The sequence below is a fragment of the Marmota monax genome, unplaced genomic scaffold (genome assembly GCF_021218885.2).
Source record: "Marmota monax isolate L192 unplaced genomic scaffold, Marmota_monax_Labrador192_F-V1.1 WCK01_AAM20220418_F8-fsc00114, whole genome shotgun sequence".
NCBI lineage: Eukaryota > Metazoa > Chordata > Mammalia > Rodentia > Sciuridae > Marmota > Marmota monax.
The window spans coordinates 3,228,181-3,245,580 of NW_026694943.1; the positions used below are offsets into that span (position 1 = coordinate 3,228,181).

The following is a 17,400-nucleotide window of genomic DNA, read 5'->3' on the forward strand; positions in this document are numbered from 1 at the left end:
GAAGGTAAATTTCCAGCTGTAGAGTTTACAGCCAAATAGCTTCACGAGCTTGTCAGATAAGTAAAAAAAATTATGAAGAGACTTCTGTGAACCCATCTCTCAAGTTCACTTTTAGTGTGCATTTCAATGTGGACTGGAAAGTCCACCCATGTAACTAGACTAATTATACTGACTATAGTGGTCAGTTATACTTATATGTTGATCCTATGGCAAACAGGCTGCCTGGGAGTATCTTTTGAGAAAAAGACAGCATATAACAAACCTAAACCAGTTAATCATGCTGTTTCTTAGAAATTAAGACTATATATCTGGACAATTGTCAAAATAGAAAGATTGTTGAAATAGAATTTTCCTATACAGGCCAGTTATTTACACCAATGTATTATTGGCTAATCATCTACAATAGAAATTGGCATCTTTCCTAAGTGGGTGGATTGTGCAAATGATTGCCAGTATAAAATAAGGTGTCTATAAATAGTGGATATATTTTAGTCTTGTCTCCTAGAATTACATGAGGATACCATAACTCATAGAAACTTTAACCCTCACTGAGTTGGCTTCCAAAAAAATGTTTGATGTGTAACTTCTGCCTTCAGCATTTTTGCATTATTGACAGACTTAAAGACTCCTTAAATGTGAGAACTAAGAGAAAGGATGATTAAATATCCTGTAACCTATAAAAAATACAACTTACCTAATTGTACCACTAGTTATATTAAAAGAAAAAGACATTGATCCTTCCTCAATGTTCCATTGTTCTATTGCCATTTGGCATGCTGAAGTTAACATGCAGGCTTTGAAATAGATGAATGCCAATTAAGTAGACCTGGGCAAACTCTTTTTTTTAAATTCTTTTTATTTGTTTTAATTAGTTTTACATGACAATAGAATGCATTTATGCACTTTGATATACATGGATAGGATATAACATCATTTTTCTGAGTGTACATGTTGCAGAACCATATTGGGCATGCAGTCACATATATACAAACAGTAATAATGTCTGTTTCATTCTAATATCTTTCCTATCCTTACATCCCCACCCCTCCCCTCTCATCACTTCCCTCTGCCTAATCTAAGGTAACAATATTCTTCCCTAGTGACCCCTGCCTTATTGTGAATTAGCATCCGCATATTAGAGAAAACATTCTGCCTTTGGTTTTTTGGGATTGGCTTATTTCGCTTAGCATGATATTCTCCAACTCCAACCATTTACTGGCAAATTCTGTATTTTTACTCTTCTTTAAAGCTGAGTATATGTTGAGTATATATGCCATATTTTCTTTATTCATTCATCTATTCAGGGACACCTAGGTTGGTTCCATAGTCTAGCTATTGTGAATTGAGCTGCTGTAAGCATTGATGTGGCTGAGTCACTATAGTATGCTAATTTTAAGTCCTTTGGGTATAAACCAAGGAATGGGATAGCTGGGTTAAATGGTGGTTCCAGTCACAATTTTTTGAGGAATCTCCACTTTCCATAGTGGTTGCACTAATTTGCAGTCCCACCAGTAATGTATAAGTGTACCTTTTTCCCCCACATCCTCGGCAACATTTATTGTTGCCTGTATTCTTGATGTTTGCCATTCTAATAGGAGTGAGATGAAATCTTAGAGTAGTTTTGATTTGCATTTCTCTAAGTACTAGAGATGCTGAACACTTTTCCATACATTTATTGTTCATTTGTATTTCTTCTTCTGTAAAGTGACCATTCAGTTCCTTAGCCCATTTATTGATTGGGTTATTATTATTATTTTTTTGGTGCTAAAAATTTTGAGTTGTTTATATATCCTAGAGATTAATGCTTTATTGGAGGTGGATGTGGTAAAGATTTTCTCCCAATCTGTAAGCGCTTCCCTCACTTTATTGTTTCCTTTGCTGAGGAAAAGCTCTTTAATTTGAATCCATCCCATTTAATAATTCTTGATTTTACTTCTTGTGCTTTAGGAGTCTTGTTAAGGAAGTCAGATCCTAGGCTGATGTGGTGACGATTTGGGCCTATTTTTTCTTCTGATATGTGCAAGGTCTCTGTTTTAGTACCTAAGTCTTTGATCCACTTTGAGTTGATTTTTGTGCAGGGTGAGGGATAGAGGTTTAATTTCATTTTGCTACATATGGATTTCCAGTTTTGCCAGTACCATTTATTGAATAGACTATCTTTTCTCCAGTGAATGTTTTTGGCACCTTTGTCTAGTATGACATAACCATATTTACTTGGGTATGTCTCTGTGTCCTCTATTCTGTACCATTGGTCTACAAGTCTATTTTGGTGCCAATACTATGCTGTTTTTGTTAGTATAGCTCTGTAGTATAGTTTAAGGTCTGGCAATGAAGCTTCCTGCTTCACTTCTTGCTAAGGATTGCTTTAGCTATTCTGGATCTCTTAGTTTTCCAAATAAATGTAATGATTGCTTTTTCTAATTCGATGAAGAATGTCATTGGAATTTTAATAGGAAGTGCATTAAATCTGTATAACACTTTTAGTAGTATGGCCATTTTGACAATATTAATTCCGCCTATCCAGGAGCATGGGAGATCTTTCCATCTTATGAGGTTTTCTTAAATTTCTTTCTTTAATGTTCTGTAGTTTTCATTGTAGATGATTTTCACTCCTTTTGTTAGATTGATTCCCAGGCATTTTAAAGCCCTATAGAAAGAAGAACAAATCAATACCAAAAGCAGTAGAAGACAGGAAATAATTAAAATCAGAACTGAAATCAATGAAATTGAAACAAAAGAAATGATTAGAAAAATTGACGAAACAAAAAGGTGATTCTTTGAAAAAATAAATAAAATAGATAAACCCCTGGCCATGCTAACAAAGAGAAAAAGAGATAAAACTCAAATTACTAAAATACAGGACGAAGAAGGAAATACCACAACGGACACATCTGAAATACAGAAGATAATTAATAATAAAATAAAGATAATAATAAAAGATAATAAAGGTAATAAAAGAAACTATTTTGAAAATTTATACTCTAATAAAATAGAAAATATCAAAAACATTGAAAAATTTCTAGAAGCATATGACCTACCCAAACTAAATAAGGAGGCCATACATGATTTAAATAGATCAATTTCAAATAATGAAATAAAAAATGCCATCAAAAGCTTACCAACCAAGAAAAGCCAGAACCAGATGGATTCTTAGCCGAGTTCTATAACACTTTCAAAGAAGAATTAACACCAAAACTCCTCAAAGTATTCCATGAAAAAGAAAAGGAGGGAATCCTTCCAAACTCATTCTACAAGGCTAATATCACCCTAATACCAAAACCAGAAAAAGACCCATCAAGGAAAGAAAACTTCAGACCAATATCCCTGTTGAACCTAGAGGCAAAAATTTTCAATAAAATTCTGCAAATTGTATACAAAAACATATTAAAAAGATATGATCACGTGGGATTCAACCCAGGGATGCAGGGTTGGTTCAACATATGGAAATCAATAAACATAATATATGATATTAATAGACTTAAGAACAAGAATCATATGATTATCTCAATAAATGCAGAAAAAGCATTTGACAAAACAAAGCACACCTTCATGTTCAAAACACTAGAAAAACTAGGGATAGTAGGAATATACCTCAGCAGTGTAAAAGCTATATATGCTAAACCTAAGGTCAGCATCATTCTAAATGAAGAAACATTGAAAACATTCCCGCTAAAAACTGGAATAAGACAGGATTCCTCTTTCACCACTTCTATTCATTATCATCCTTGAAATTCTAGCCAGAGCAATTAGATAGAAGAAAATAAAAAGAAATTAAATGGATACAAATAGATAAAGAAGAACTTAAAATATCACTAATTGCTGATGACATGATTCTATATCTAGGAGATTCAAAAAATTCCACCAGAAAACTTCTAGAACAAATAAATGAATTCAGCAAAGTAACAGGATATAAAATCAACACCCATAAATCAAAAGGATTCCTGTGTAGCAGTGAAGAATCCACTGAAAGAGAAATTAGGAAAACTACTTTATTCACAATAGCCTGTGCAAACTCTTGATCTCATGATTCTTGAAGTGACTACTTTAAATATTTCATTGTTTCTACAATTACAGCCTTTATGGCTATGTTTTAAAAGCTACAAAATATAAATTTTCTTAATAATTTGACTTAAATTACTTCCAAGATTCTTCATAGTCAAATAAGTGCTGATGGAAAAATTGGAACTACATTGCACACTCGAGAAGCCACTATAATGAATAATGAGCCCTCTGCTCTTTGGTTTTAGGAAAGGTTTGAATGCCATGCTGACTATAAATATGTCTGTGTTACTATGACCAAATACAATGCTTCCCAATAAAATTGGGAAAAGATTAATAATCTTCTGACGAGTGCTTGGCAGAGTAATAATAATAATACCTGGGTCCTTTGAAGTTAATTAAGTGTCTTTAATTCTAAAAATATGTTGAAACATTCTATATGATGTGTTATTGGAATTTTTTTTGTACTAATCCTTTTTGTGTCTCAATAGTAGGCTACAACGGCCTCGGACCAAGAATCCAATGACTGGAAGATATAATTCCCCAATTGCATTTATAAGTTACGAAAGGGGGAGATGTGGCGAGACAGGCATAGGCTGTGTGTGTGAGCTGTGAGCATTTTGAGTGCACAAAGTGAACTGGACTGATGCTGGTGCTCTGTCTGGGCTGTGCACATATGTGTCCCTTTCGCTTGCTCTGCCTTTGATTATCACACAGCAGCACATGAGATGGGCATGATCTTCCAAGATGTCAATCTGCTGACAGCCAGACATCAGTTAGCTAGACTAACCCCCTGAAACTTGGCCCCTTGCCTCATTTGAATGGCTTCTCTCCAATAAAACCCAAGTTCAAGGCATGCTCCTTCTTTTTCTTGCCTGCCTTGCCCCCCTTGTGGGAGCTGTGGCTGAGAAGCAGTCACTGAACCCAAAGAAAAGGTACTTTCTGTGTCTGTGTCTTTATTTAGTCCCCACATTCACTTGGAGTGACCTTGATTAGTTTAGTCATGTGCCCTGACACCAGACCATGTCCTGGAACCCCCCTAAGCCTTTTGATTGTTCTTTACTTTCTGTGATTAACCCCACAGTCTGGGATACTTCACAACCTACAATAACAAGACATCATTCCCTGATTCATATCCAGTTAAGAGACACCATCCATTATGTAATCCTTCCCCAATATCCTCTAACTCCCTTAACCCTCAGAGGTTTAAAGCCCATCATCTCCCAGTTATTGCAGGGCAAACTTCTTATACCAAACACCTCACTTCATAACTCGCCCATTCTTGGAGTAAAGAAATCCAATGGCCAGCTATGGCTCATGTGGCCATTGTTCCCACATACCCTGTAGTGTCCAACACTGACACCCTTTTATCTCATATCTCAACCTCCACCACACATTTCTCAGTATGAGACTGGAAGAGGCCTTCTTTACTATTCCTCTTGATCCAGACTCATGCCCACTTTTTGCCTTTACTTGGATAGACCCAGACACTAACTACTTGGAGCAGCTCAACTGGACCATCCTCCCACATGTCTTCTGAGATAGCCCCCACCACTTTGGCCAAGCTCTCCAACTCGACCTGGTTACCTAAATTTATTCTCTAGCCATCTTATACAGTATGTAGATGACCTCCTGCTCTGTAGGCCTTCACTAGAATATCCCACATGTTACGCTATCACCCTTCTTAACTCCCTGGCCCTCTGGGGTATCAGGTTTCTCAGTCTAAGGCCCAACTCTGCTCCTCTTGGGTACAATATTGAGGTATCCTTTAACCCACACCTCCTATAATATTCCCCCAGAGAGACTCCAAGCCTTAAAGGCCATTCCCCTACCAACCACCAAAAGAGACATGCTGTCCTCTTAGGCCTTTTAAACTACTCTCATATCTGGACATCAAAATTCTCCCTCATAGCCAAACCTCTTTATGAGGCATCCAAGGGAAATCTTTCAGATTCCCTTCCATCTCCCCATTCTTTTTCCTCTACCATTTCTGCCCTTCATAATTCCTTCCTAAAATCTTCAGTTTTTTGTTTTTTTGGTTTTTTTGTACTGGGCTTTAACCCAGGGCCTTGTGCATGCAAGGCAAGCACTCTACCAACTGAACTAATACTCCCAGCCCAAATTTTCAATTATTTATATACCAAACCCCAATAATCCCTTTTTCCTGGCCCTCAACTCAGAACACAAATAAGCTTTGGGAATTATTTACCAGAAGTCAGGAGATACTGTTGTAGGGGACAGATGAGTCAGGACACCCAGGACAGCAGGAAGCAGTTTTATTTGGCTGCAGCCAGATTTAGTGGATAGAACTTTTTCTATAATCAATTAATCCCCCTGAACCCTGAGTTCAGGCAGTTTGAGAACTTATTCTCAGTGTGTAAGAGAAAGGGCTTCACAGTTCACAGTCACCAGAAGTTTACACAAAAGCAGGTTTTTCTTTTCTTTTTTTTTAAAATTTCTTACATACATGACAATAATGGAATGCATTGCAATCATAATTATCCATCCACAGCACAGTTTTTCATAACTCTGTATATAAAGTATGTTCACACCAAATTATGCCATTATACATGAGCTCTCTTATTATTATTATTTTTTTGCATTACAATTCTTAATACACCTTTATACCACAATTTATCTATCTCTGTTTTTCTTTCACTGTGTTCTGGGAAAGTTCACCCTTCAAGGACAGCACCTGAGAAGGGGAGAGCTTCTTCTCCACATTCTTTCCTCCCCCTGTCAGCTGTTACCATGGAGCCCAATTAATAACATCTTCTCTTATATTTGAAATGTAAACATCTCAGTGAAGCTCTGGCTCAAGGCCAGAGGCCCAGTTAAAGGATCTATCTTATCACACTTTGCATTTGCAAACACACTTCTACAAACTATTCTATATGTTACTCATTCTAGATAGTCCGTAAGTCTTTGTGAAACACTAGTTAAGGGGTGTTCAGCACTGGAGTGCTGATCACATCTAGGCCAGTGACCAAGTAAGCTAGAGCAATAGGAAATAGGAAGTTTAACTACATTGAACTATTTTGTAGAGGATCTTCTGCTGATAGTCCTAAGATCAATTATGATGAAGATTTCTGGAGAAGCTTAGTAAAGATTTTCTGTAGAGGAGGGAGTGCCATGACAATACCCCCACCTCCATCCTATTGCATTCCTACCCAAACAATTCGACTTAGTTTATCAAAGCTGTCCCCAACACCTCAAGATTTTAGCAACATCAGCTCTAATGATCCTCAAGCCAAGAAAATTCACATTATATAACCCATTACTGTTCTTACTATACACTCCCTCTCAGATCTCCTTAGTCATCATTCATTTTTATCCCTTTCCCCAACTGGAGTCCAATTACTGCACGCACAACTCCTGGATCCCCTAACTACCTTCCAGCAAGATTCCTCACTAAACCCAGGCACTCTGCTCCCAACAAACCCCTCTGCTCCTATAATTTCTCATTCTTGTTCAGACTTTCTGGACTTTTTGATGAGTTCATTTTCTCACATAATGGATCAGCAATTACCTTACTCCCTTGACTGGTTCATACATGGAAACTCCCAGAAACATCCCCCTTATCTTGCTGGTTATGCTATAATTCAAGGAAAAATTACAGCAGATTCTTCTGTTCCTTACCCAGATATTAGAATTATCTCCCTTATTCCCAGAGACCACCTCGCAGCAAGCTGAGTTAGTGGCCCTGTTGCAGGGACAGACAAGGCAAGGCACCGAAGATAGCAGGAAACAGTTTTAATTGGCTGCAGCCAGGTTCAGAGGACACAGCTTTTGCTGTAATCAATCAACCCACTGAACCCTGAGTTCAGGTAGTTCCAGAATTTTATACCCAGCATGAAAGGGGAGCGTCTCAGAAGTTCACAGTCCACAGAAGTTCCCATAAAAGCAGTTTTTTTCTTTCACTGTTTTGGGCAAGTTAACCCTTCAAGGACAACACCTGAGAAGGGGAGAGTTTCTTCTCCCCCTCCTTTCCTCCCCCTGACAGTTGTTACCATGGAGCCCAGTTGCTAACTTCTCTTATCTTAGAAATGTAGACATCTCTGTGAAGCTCTGGCTCAAGGCCAGAGGTTTTGTAAAAGGATCTGTCTTCCTTATCACACTTTGTGAAGCATAGCTCAAGGTCAGAGGCTTTGTTTGCATATTTCTACAAACTACTATACTGGATACATGTTTGTGAAAAACTAGTAAAGGGGGTGTCCAGCACCTGGAGTGCTGATTTCTTCCTGGCCAGTGGCCAAGTAAAACAGGGCAACATGAAAATAGGAAGTTTATCTACATTGAACTCTTTGGTAGAGACTCTTTTGCTGACAGTCCTAAAATCAGCCATGGTGAAGATTTCTAGAGAAGCCCAGGTAAGACTTTTCTGTGAAGGAAGCGGGTGTCATTACAGCCCTCATGTAAGCTTTATCATTAGCTAGGGAAAAATCAGTCAATATTTTATGGATTCCAAATACGTATACAATATTATTTATTCTAACATTTTAATCTGGAGGGAGAGGGGCTCCCTAACTCAGACAAGAACCCCTTTAATACTAGCTACATAAAAATTTGCCCCACAAGGAGACAGTCTTATACTGTAAAGGGCATTGTATAGTAGAAAAGGCCAGCAAGGCCAGGAACCACAGACCAAGAATGAGGCACCAGGGGAGGAGTGGAGGGGGAGGGTGGCCACGCAGGGGTTAATTTTTTTTTGTCTGCCAACATTTTTGTGCACAGCCAGCTCCCTGTCTGGGTACAGTACCTACCAGCACCTAGCCCTACAGGCCCGATGGACCTGGGCGCCCTGCCTGTCCAGTAGGCGGCAGGTACCAGTCCAGCACCTGTGGACCCCTCAGGCTTCCCACCACCCACGGCTCCACCTGGGATGGTCTGAGTTGGCAGGGCTTAGCTGGCAGTGCCTCTCCTCCTTTGCCACCATCCAGCAGCATAGCGCCACAGAAAGAGCAGGATGGGCCTGTTGTGCCTTTGAAGATGGCAGCCTGAGACTTAAGGTATTCCAAGTGCAGTCCTTGGGGATGGGCTGCCTGTGCCATGGGCCTCATGGAGAGCGCCTGGATCCTGGGCACATGCCACAATGTCCACCCCTCTGCACGTGCCGGGCCTGGAGGTAGGTGGATCAGAAGTAAAAATCCCAGCCAAACAAGAGAGAGGGAGGGAAGGGGCTAACCTGTAAGGAACCATGTCTATACGGAAGTCCTTTAACCCGGAAAGTTATGAATTGGATAAGAGCTTCCGGTTAACCAGGTTTACTGAACTGAAGGGCACAGGCTGCAAAGTGCCCCAAGATGTCCTGCAGAAGTTGCTGGAGTCTTTGCAAGAGAACCACTTCCAAGAAGATGAACAGTTTCTGGGAGCTGTTATGCCAAGGCTTGGCATCAGAATGTTGCACCACAAGTGGCCACTCAAAATGTGAATCCTACACCTGGGGCCACCTCCTAAAGTAGACAGAAATAGCAATTTGGTTTTGTTGTTAAATAGATCTATTTCCTTTATCATCACTTCAATTAAAGACTATAAACAACAACAAAAATCTCACTGTGTCTACATATCTGGTGACCTTAGGTCGATTGTGAGTGAATACAACTAATAAAATGAAATCCATGGCCTTCTTTTCCTGTCACATTACATTAACTAAAGATGCCCCCAATCTTGAGCTAGCTTCTGAGTTGAGAATTAAATTGTTATCCAATACTGTTGATTCATTTTGAATCTTTAGACACTAATCTTTTTCTAAAGGTGCTTTCACCCATCACAGACATTACCGAGAGTAGTATCACATAGCAATTGTATCTTTTCATTTTATGTGTATTTATCATACCAGTTTGGTCTTTTTTGTGTGTCTTGGATGGTATTCTGGAAGAATAGATTTGGTAAGTGACAAGATGGTTTCCTGGTAGTAAGATGTTGCGTGATTCCTTTGTATCTTTGATTTGTAAAGCTGAGATTAATAACTCAAGAGCATCTCTTTGACCCAGGACATTCTCCAATAGTGCATTCAGTTCCACAAGGCAAGTGCTTCAGTCTGGCTTTGGTAGACACATTTACTGGATGGGTCAAGACTTTTCCAACTAGCAATAAGAGGGCTTTCACAATAGCAACCCTACTTTCCCAGGAAATAATTCCACTCTTTGGTTTACCTGCCTGCCTCCAGTCCAGTAATGGCCCTGAGTTTACTTCCTCTCTTACCCAAGAATTGGCTAAAATTTTAAATATAAAATGGAACTTCCACATTCCATATATCATCCATAGAAACCAGGAAAAGTTGAAAGGACTAATAGAACCAAAGGCAACCTTAACCAAATTATCTATAGATACTCATTTGGATTGGACTGAGCTTTGGCCTTTTGGCCCTTCTCCAAATCTGAGCATTGCTAAAAGCAAAAAACAAAACAAAACAAAAATCCACCAAAAATCAACCAACCAACCAAACAAACAAAAAACACCTCTCATAAGCAGCCCTTTTGAACTTATGTATGAGTGACCCCTCCTTCCCCGCATCATTCAACCTCATTTACCTAGTGTTCCTCTTGATATCTTAAAACTTTCTTAGCTTACCTTAGGGCTGCCCTCTGGAAATATGCCCATACTCATCTTCCCTGGCTCCAATCTTCAGAGACTCATGAAGTCCTATTTCAGTAGGGGACTTAGTCTACCTTTCCCCTCCTCAATGCAGAGCCCCCTTAAAAGGAAAATGGGATGGCCCATCGGAAGTCATTTTAACTACCCCTACCACAGGCCACTCCTCCTGGACTCACTTGAGCAGTGCAAAACTTGCTTCCTAATGTCTCTTATCAGTTTTTTTACACAGGCCCCATCCAACTTTACATTAGTTAACTCAGACATTCCTGAGGAAGCTGCCATGACTCACAACCAAAACTCCTGCTGTCCTTCTCCCAGACTTCCTTTCAACTTTCCTTAACATTACTCAGAGATGAATTAAGTTTACCATATTTACTCCCTCTTCACCTTTCTCCTCCTGAAGCATTAGACCTCATTTGACACCTCTGGCTTCAAGGATCATTGACTGACCTAACCCCCACCCAAATCTCTCCTCCTTCTGTTTTCTACATCTCATTTTTTACTTCACAAACAGTCACCTGGATCTGAAACAGCAGAGGCAAGAAGCAGCTGGTGAGTTCACTGAGAGTCCCATCTCTGCAGACAACCATGTTGAAGACTTGAGCATGGAAGGCAGACTCTCTGCTATGGGGACAAATGGATAAAATAACAGAAATAACTGGGGAGCAACTGGGGAAAATAGATCGACTTACTAGCCCATTAACAAGTTTATCATGCTGGTTTTTGTAATATGCACAAATATAAGCATAGCAATTGTATCTTTTCATTTTATGTGTATTTATCATACCAGAGATTTATTTGGCCCTTATTCCACAGCCTGTTATTGCTCACCCAGTAACATGGTTTGATACCCTTCTTCAATTTGTCTTAATTCCATCACCTTTTCTAGGTCCTTTGTAACTACTGGGTCCACCCAACAATTTTTGTTTAATTTCTCAGGATTTTCCTCCCGACTTCCACTTTGTGTGTCTCTCAATGACTCATATTGTTACCATGTCAAACTACAAACCTGGCTTCATGCCATCCTTGGAAAACAGGATTGAGAAGCCAGCTCACTTCTCTCACTGGCAGAGGCTCTTCAGCCTGGCAGGAAGTTCATGTTAATTATTCATTAAACAGATCCTATGCTTTCACCATAATCACAGGAATCCTCCACATAAATTGTTACAAGGGTCTGAATGTGTTACACCTTACCCACAATATCTTTCTGTTATAGGAAAACAGGGATCTCATGGGGGACTGATGGATACTCAATCTAGAGATATAGGCGGGACATTCTTTCAGGGGGATGATTTAACTCACGTTTATAGAAATAACATAGGTTCCAAAACCTTTATGTACTAATACAAGGGTGAATTATCACCTCCCACCATGAGAATGGATTTTGGGGCCATTTCAGAACTCTGTATGGGAAATAGGCTTAACTCAGGAGGTTTTAGGGGCTAGAATGGTGAGTGTCCATATGGGAAATCAAAAAATGTTATCTATCTTAACTCTTCCCTTCAGAAAGAATTCCACCTCACACAACATGTAGATTAAATCCCTCTATTTTAGTATCTGGGTCCATTCAAATACAATATAAGTGGACTGGGGATATAGCTCAGTTAGTAGAGTGCTTGCATTACATGCAAAAGGCTCTGGGTTCAATACTCAGCACCACACACACACACACACACACACACACACACACACTATAATGCCTCACGGAATATATATTATGTTAAATATGAAAACTGTATGTTGCAGTACTGTATCAATGGAACCATATGGCAGAGCCCAGAACACACTGTTAGGATTCTCAAAAGGCCAGTAGCTATCTCATTCCCTGTGAAATTGAAATAACCATAGCAAAACCTGTCCTCCTTATTGGATTAGCATTCAGGACAGGGACTGAGTTTTTGGCATAAACCCTTCTTCTCTCAGGATCCCTCCCAACATTCTGCCCTTATGCCCTTACATTTTGGCTCCCTTTGCCAGGGCTGGGCGGGGGAGGGGTGGAGGGCGGGCGAAGGGTGGAGGACAGGGACATAGCCCACAGGCCAAGACTGGGAACTAAGGAAGGAAAGGAGGTGTTCTGGTAGATTGGGTCACGCAACTCAAGGGTCTGCGTGGCCTGAAGAAAGTCAAACAGGATCAGAGCCTGGATGCCAATGAGCATAGCAAGGACCGCACCTGCCAGGGGTAAGGCGCTCTGGAGCACTGGGAGTCCTGCAGCTGCGCCTTTAAAGCCCCAGGCCCCTCTCCCGGACACTCTCTTTCTGGCCCACCTGAGTTTTTCCTCAGCTGCACCGTGCTCTGCTGTTCTGTCCTATGCTGTCTGCCCTATGTGTGTCTTCTGCCAGGGTTCCACTTCCTGCGATGGCGCGAAGCCAGCGAGGCCCCAGCAACTCCCGCTGCCTCCTGGCTGCCGGCTGTAGCCCTCTGTAACTGCTTTGGCATTAAGACAAAGGCTCATGCACGAGAACACAGTTCTCACACTTTCCAAAACCTTCCTTTGTCTTGCATTTTAGCTTTTATGATTCCGAGGATCAACAGTTTCTAACCATTGTGCTTTCATTTGTATTTGTATCTCTGTTTAAACACAGAAATATATAATATTGCAGGGCGGGGAGACATAGATTCTGCCAGCAGCACATTTGGGGGAAGTGCTAGAGATTGAAACCAGAGCCTCCAGAGTGCTAGGAACTGATCTGTCATTGAGCTACAGCACCAGCCCAAGGACCTTAACTCTTAAACAAAGAGGTTGCTGCTGAGTCTTATATTATTCATTCATTCATTCATTCATTCATTCAGGAATTGAACCCAGGGCTGCTTAACCACCCAGCCATATCCCCAGCCCCTCTTAAAAAATATTTTATTTACAGACAGATCTTGCTGAGTTGCTTAGGGCCTTGCTAAGTTGCTGAGGCTGGCTTTTAACTTCCAATTCTCCTGCCTCAGACTCCCAAGCTGCTGGGGTTACACCACCATGCCCAGTGCTGCTGAGCCTTATGAATCCTCAGCCAGCGGATGCCTGGGAGGACAGCTGCTTAACTGGGAGTGGGAGGTGCCAAATCTCAGCTGCAAAATCACAGTCATGACTTTAATAAACAAGGTTCTCAATGTTGTTCTTTATTTTAATGTGCAGAATCTTCTTATCACCTGGTGCGGGGCACATAGCAGGTACATGGAACAAAGAGTCTACAAAGGACAGCTTTTACAACCCTCGATGAATAAAGAATTTTTTTAAGAAATAATTTTTTAAAAAATTTTGGTGAAGATAAAACAAAATTTATTATCCCAACCATATTTAGGGTATAGTAAATATTCTCAGCCTCTGAATTTTTAATTATTTATTTCTGCAGTTAAACCTTGCCTGTCTTGAATGATACATTCTTTTTGAAAAAGTTTTTTAAAAATTTTCTTTTCGTGTTACAGGGATCTTGTAAAAAACGATGCACATTGTTAGAGTTTTAAAAAAATTCAGCCTGAGCATTTTATGTCTTTCATTGCTGAGGTTAGTAAATTATATGGGTTGCATATTTAGACTTTTTCTTAAATATTTGGACTTTTACTTGTCATCATATTTTCCATTTACTGTGCATTTCAGGGATTTATTTCCTTCTCTGTCTTTGTGTATTGGTTACTATATGGAATTTTCTTCTGCTGCTTCGTGAGTTACTTGTCATGTTAGTTGTCCTTCACCTGTGTTAGTTGTCCTTCATTTATGACCAACACCAATGCTTATTTGCATTTATCATTAATTTTGCTTTGCCCCTAATTGAACGTATCTGGCATATTTTCACATCCCTTTTGTGTGTTACCTTCAGTCCCATTGCCTTGCTACTGCTCAGAATTGTATATCTGGGTTTTTAAATTATATATATATTATATGGTATTGGGTTATTTATTATATATATTAATTATATATCTGGGTTATTTTCCATTTTTAGTTTTACTCTCTTCCCCTTTGTTGTTCATAGTCATAATCTGTTGTTTTTTTCTTTTTTCTTTTTTGGTACCAGGGGTTGAACTCAGGGGCACTCAAGTACTGAATAACATCCCAAGCCCTATTTTGTATTTTAGTTAGAGACAGGGTCTCACTGAGTTGCTAAGTGCCTCATTGTTGCTGAGGCTGGCTTTCAACTAGCAATCCTGTCTCAGCCTCTGAGCCACTGGGATTACAGGCATGCACCTGGCTCACAGTCATAATCTCTCTCTCTCTCTTTTTTTTAATCTTATAATTGGAGTGCTTTCTGCAAAGTACTTTCAACTTGGATCTTTTTAAAAACTTTATTGGTGCATTACAATTATACATAATAATGGGATTCATTATGCTATATTTGTACATGCAGATAAAGTTATTTGATCAATCTTTTCCCCCAGAACCTTCCTTTTTATTGCCTCCCCTTCCTCCTGACCCAGTTGCTCTTGACTAATATCCCTTTTGTTATTGTTATTATTTTAATTAGAATATTATAATTCTCTATATAAGCAGGATTCATTGTGGTCCATCCTTACATGGACATAGCATAGCATGATTTGGTAGGTTTTGTTCCCATGTCCTTCCATCCTCTCTTTCTCTCAATTCCTTTTCTCTACTCTACTGCCAACTTGGATCTTTTTTTTTTTCCCCCAACTTGGATTTTAAGGGGCAAATATTCTTCTTCTTCTTTTAAAAAATATTTTATTAGTTGTTGAGGGACCTTTATTTATTTATATGTGGGTGCTGACAACTGAACCCAGTGCCTTGCACATGCTAGGAAAGTGGTCTACAACTGGGCCACAACCCCAGCCCCAAATCTGTAAATATTGAATATCATATTTCCATGCAGCTCTATCTTCAGGTTTGCAGAGTGGAAGAAAAACTAATTTTTTCTTCAGTAAAAACACTTTAGTTTTTAGACAAAATGAATGCTGGGACTATATTAAGTTCACTTTCACTTCCAGAATTTTACAGATTCCATAAAACCAGTCCATGTTATCCTAGATTTATTGTAATTAAGATGGGAATTTTAATAAAACAATCATTTTCAGTAACTGGAAGCAGGTGCTAATCAAGCTTTAACACTAGTCATACTGTCAACTAAATTAATCAGATATGAGATATTTTATAAATAACAGAAGTTTAATGCATAAATTATAAATAGATGTAAACATTTTTAAAGATTAGACTTATACTGTGTGAAGTATAGTAACATTTTGCCTTTGAAAAGAAATCATCAATTTTGGATTTCACATAAGGAATGGTACCCAGGAAATAATATAAAAAGTCAGGAGAATTGTACCTTTAAGAGTACAGGGGCTGGGGATGTGGCTCAAGTGGAGGTGCGCTTGCCTGGTATGCATGGGGTGCTGGGTTCAATCCTCAGCACCACATAAAAATAAAATAAAGATGTTGTGTCCACCGAAAACTAAAAAATAAATATTAAAAAATTCTCTCTCTCCCTCTCTCTCTCACTCTCTCTCTTAAAAAAAAAAAGAGTACAAATGAGTAAGGAAATATTTATTACTGGAGCCACCTCATGGGATGCTTGGATGTTTACTACCAGGGGAGCGTTTCTTTTTTTACCTAGAAACAATATAGCTAACTGTTCCCTGTCTGGCTGGCATATGACCCTAGCAACAATGGAGCAGGAAATATTCCTACTGGAAACAAACTTACTTCAAATCTTCTTCTTATTTATTTATTTTATTTGTTCTTTTTAGTTTACATGACAGTTCAGTGTAATTGGACATACTTATGCAAACATGGACTACATCTTACTCTAATTAGGATCCTAGTCTTGTGGTTGTACAGATGTAGGAATTCACTGCGGTGAATCTTGTTTTGCAAACCATTTAGTCTAAGGTCCCTACTCCCCAACAAACTAACGAGCAACACCAGCAACAATGATGAAGAATATTGAAGTCTCTGATGCCTGCATTACTGGATGAGAATTAAAAATAGAGTGAATTAATATTTATTTATCTAAAAAAAGTGTTTGTGACATAAAATGAGAAGCCAACAACATGCATTTTTCATGAGAATATTTTGCTTTGTTAGTCCTGTGCCACAAAATGAATTTGACCTTTAAATAAGCAGATAATAAGTTTTATTTTCCTTTTTTAAATCCATAAGACATTTTTATTTTTTCTCCCACTATATTAAAAATTTTCACCTTTCAAAGTCTGCTTTCCATTTTTTAAAATGTTTTTAGTTGTCAATGGACCTTATTTATTTATTTATACATGGTGCTGAGAATAGAACCTAGTGCCTCACAAATGCTATGCAAGTACTCTACCACTGAGCCACAATCCCAGCTCTCCATTTTTGTTACCATCAAAATATTCATATCTCTTTATATCAGTAATCCTCATCTCACAGGAATATACTTGTCTTCTGTATGATTTCAGCGTGTAGAACATTCTTACCAAGTACTATTTGAATTTTTCCTTTCCCCTCTTTTATTTTATAAGAATTCTTCCTTACAATTTTTTTGGTCTCCACTCTTGCTCAAAAATATGCATCTTCCCTATTATAACATGTAGTGTCCCTGTCATTAGTGTTCCATGGCTGAGTCCGAGTGCACTATAAGCAATGCCTATTTTTTTCACAGATTCATCATTTGTTGGCAGCCCTTGGTGGGAAGAGGATGGCTTGGGCCCTGAGAGGCAAAGAAGTGGAGATGTGGCCTGTGGTGAGTACGTGTTGAGATCATCAGGATTAAGTAAAAATATCAGTTGAAATACATTGAGTTAAAGGAAACTATTTACAAATTATTTTTACCTTTTTAATGTTGTTACCGAAGTTTTAAAGTACATTTGTTACACGCACTAGACTTC

The 17,400-nt window shown here is 38.9% G+C and overlaps 1 long non-coding RNA gene across 1 annotated transcript; it reads right to left on the reverse strand.

The window, feature by feature from the left end:
* Positions 1-867: 867 nt before the first annotated feature.
* Positions 868-13,142, reverse strand: LOC124081178 (uncharacterized). The gene is made up of 3 exons (XR_006847978.2): positions 12,864-13,142; positions 11,115-11,220; positions 868-2,647 (listed from the first exon to the last, which is right to left on the reverse strand). It is a non-coding gene; the product is annotated as an uncharacterized LOC124081178 (long non-coding RNA).
* Between the last annotated feature and the right edge of the window lie 4,258 nt (positions 13,143-17,400).